This window comes from Bidens hawaiensis, unplaced genomic scaffold (genome assembly GCF_021521415.1).
Source record: "Bidens hawaiensis isolate Kalapana, Puna unplaced genomic scaffold, B.hawaiensis_p1.1 tig00006055_1, whole genome shotgun sequence".
Taxonomy (NCBI): domain Eukaryota; kingdom Viridiplantae; phylum Streptophyta; class Magnoliopsida; order Asterales; family Asteraceae; genus Bidens; species Bidens hawaiensis.
The window spans coordinates 450,163-453,823 of NW_027491399.1; the positions used below are offsets into that span (position 1 = coordinate 450,163).

At 32.8% G+C, this 3,661-nt stretch overlaps 1 pseudogene across 1 annotated transcript; it reads right to left on the reverse strand.

The window, feature by feature from the left end:
* Window positions 1-204: 204 nt before the first annotated feature.
* On the reverse strand, window positions 205-3,243 carry LOC143631272 (uncharacterized; annotated as a pseudogene). Its single transcript, XR_013153317.1, has 2 exons — window positions 2,597-3,243; window positions 205-697 (listed from the first exon to the last, which is right to left on the reverse strand). The product of XR_013153317.1 is annotated as an uncharacterized LOC143631272 (transcript).
* Window positions 3,244-3,661: the final 418 nt, after the last annotated feature.

Below are 3,661 nucleotides of genomic sequence, written 5' to 3' on the forward strand. Positions count from 1 at the left end.
TTATTGTTATATCCGTAAGTAAATTACTAAGTACATGCATATTATATTGTTTTTATTATAAATTGGGCATGCGTATAATGTGTCATATTACAATTTTCCGGAGTTTTATCAATTAACACATGTTTTTATTTGTTAAAAAAACTAAAACAAACAAAATAAATTAATACCTTTAATGCACGACAAAACTTTCCATTTGCTCAATTTCATTATTCCTATAAATTTATAAATAAAAAAACTTAATTACAACTTTCTTCCCTTTTGAGTGGAAAACCAAAATTGTACAAAAAAGAAAAATAATACCCTATCACCATGAAACGACCAATTCGCCTCCAAATCGTTTATTACCCCAACTATCTAAGCTAAACCCGAACCCGAACCTTTACCATGTCTAGTCCCCTTTACCAAAAAAAAAAACCTGAACCTTGTACGACGGTTTTTAATTTACACGTCACTCAAAAACGTATCATCTGATGAATCAAGAGGGAAACATGTGTCTTCACCTCCGGTATTCCATAGGAAATGTGCATAGTTGGCAGCATAATAAGAGTTATTAGGATCGGCTGAAATTGCCTCCAAGTAAGTCTCTTCGGCAGCCCACAAATCTTTTCGAACTAGCCATAGAAAACTTGCGTATTTGTTTAATGCTTCTGCGTCCTTGGGTTCAACCATAGAAGCCCTTTTGAAGTAGTCCTCGGCTCTGTTTGACAAAATGTATGTAAATTTAACGTGACGTGCAAAAATATAGAAGAAAGTTGAAAAATAAACATCAACTTTGTAAAACCACCACATGTTGTTGAAACCCCACATGTGAGAAAAAAAGATTGACAAGAGACATTTCTTTATATATTTAAATGTTTGCATTGGCTAGAATCAGGAGATGGGGTCCGGTGGTCCCGTCAATTTGTTGGTTTTTTCTATAGAAAGGTTTTTTTAAGAAAAATGAATTCATGTCCTAGTTATAATCCGTAGCCCGTAGGTAAAAAAAACTTATGAACATTGTCGTAAACTGTTAGAAACCAATCGAACCATTGAAATGAAAAATGAATTCATCCTAGGTAAAAAATCTTATGAACATTGTCGTAAACTGTAAGAAAACAACTTTTGTTTAAACTGCTAAACCGTTAAAATCAAACCGTGAATACTAGCCTTTTTGCCCAACTCAACAAATCAAGCTAATGCTGTTTGTCTTTTTTCAAAATCATAAATAGTGTCCAGTTAACATTTTCATCATCAACGACCAAATCAAACTACGAATATTCCTCCGATAACCATGACAAAAAAGAATAAAAAAAGTCTAGTTCATATTAATAGAAATATGATGGTATTTAATTATCATTTAAAAATTAAGCAAATATCAACTCTTAAAAACCACTTAAAACCAACTCAATATAACTCGAGCCCGCATCATTTAAGTGAACACTTACACTTTGGTGAATAAACATAAACATTTAAGAGAAATATTAGCATTTTAAAAGAAAAAAAGAATTAAAATTATAAAATATAAGATAATTAAGTATCTGGTCAGAGTTGGACAGGCCGCGTACTCTTCAAATTTGAAAAATACTATACACTAAATTAAGAGTTTTTTACTAAAATAGGGTGTGGGCAAAAAATATTTACCAAAATAGGGAGTTTGAAAACTATTTACCAAACTAGGTTTTTTGTATAAACTTACTTTTCTCACTCCTAATGTCATTAGATAAATATAATTTCTATTATTTTTTTAATTCAAGATAATAAAGAGTATGAATTAAAAAACAAAATTTACATTTTTACATTCCGTCACATTTTTACGAAAGCACTTCAAAAAATTGTTTTTAAAGCTGTTTCAAGTGCTGGTTTTTGTTTATTTTTGTTGTTTTTTTATTATTGCATTATTATTATTATTATTATTATTTTTACAAATTTTTTTTATATTGAGGGTGATTAATATTTGAATTGAACTTAATATCGATATTTGTATCAATGTTGTTAAGTCAGAATCGGTTTGGTTTGTTATCAATACTAGTACGGTATCAAAAAACTATATTATTTTAAAAAAAAACTTCGTTTCAGAATGTCCAAAATAAAAAATAAACATAACTACAAAGATCATAAAAGTGAATGTGGGTACACCGACATCAGTACCGGTCTGGTTCGTTAAAATTATTTTGGTTTATCTTAGTATGGTACAATATTGATACTTGTAAACCTTACAAGAAAAAAAAACCCTTTAGTTTCAACAACAATCTTACCCGAAATATAACGAAGAAAAAAGTATAAAAATTTGTTTGTTCGTAGTGACCTTTTTAATCAAATAACATATATTGATATCTTCTTGAACTATTTTACGATGAAAGAAAAGTATAGTATAGATAAGTTAGTTTAATTATTACTTTTTAATTTACTTTATTGTTTATCTTTCTTGAATTAAAAAAAAAAGTATGAATAAAATAATTAGGAATGAGAAAGATAAGTTTATCTAAATACCTATTTTGTTAAATACTTTTCAAAATTCCTATTTTGGTAAATACTTTCTCCCGTAACCCAGTTTGATAAAAAACTCCTAAATTAAAGAAAATCGCCATTATAAAAGAAAATGTTAATATTTTAATACCTGTCGTAATCACGCGCCACGAGGTAGAGAAACTGAGCATAATTAGCCAAAAGCAGCGGGTTATCGGGTTCTTTCAACAAACCCGCTTGATACACAACCTCCGTCCGTACATACTCCTCCACATCTTCTTCCTCGATTCTCGCCGTCACCGGAGCCACAAACCCACTCATCATCTCCCGATCAATCACACTCTGCATCCTATCAGCTTCCTCCACAATCCAACTCCACGTCAACGACCGATCAAAACCGTCACTTCCACCGCCAACCGCCGGTAACTTCCCACCGCCGCCGTTGTTTCCACCGGATTTCGTAGAAAATGTCTTAATCGATGAAGAATCAAACTTCCGATAACTAGCTTCCACGGCGGCGGTGGTGATGCGGAGGTGGTGAAATTGTGTGACATTGAGTGGACGCTGTAATTGGCTAAGAGGATCATGACGTACACCATTAAAGTAGGCGTTTGAGAGAACACTTGCCGGAATAGCCAAACAAAAGAGGCGTTCATCTCGTTCTGAACCCTAATTAATATCTCCTGTAAATCTTCGTAGAACAAAAGCTCTCGGATCTGAATTGTGAAGCTTTGAAGCTCTCGGATTATAAAAACCATGGACGAAAATGCCCTCTTCACTGCACAATAACCGAAAACGTCGTAGGAATATTCTGTGACAGCTCGTTTGACCGGCCGGTGGTTTCTCGTTGACTTTGATTGTTTTGTAATCAAATTGGTTCCGTGTATGGTTGACTTGAGAAGGAGGTGAGTGAAACGCTGTCGTTTTGACGACTGCGATGATATTGCATAGGCTAGGGTGTGTTGTGATGGATTCAAACACCTACTCGCCATTTTAGTTGTCATGGAAAGAAGTTGAGATTAATACTTAAAACCTGAAAAAGTACAACATGAAGCAAAATTAACAAAAAAAAAAGTCAAATAGGTTAAACGAATGTTAAGAAAAATAATCATTTACAGTATACATGAACACACAGTTTTGACTTTTGAGCGTTAAAATTGGATCCGGAAACAACAACCGATGGGAATTTAATACAGTAGTCGAGGAAGACTGTAAG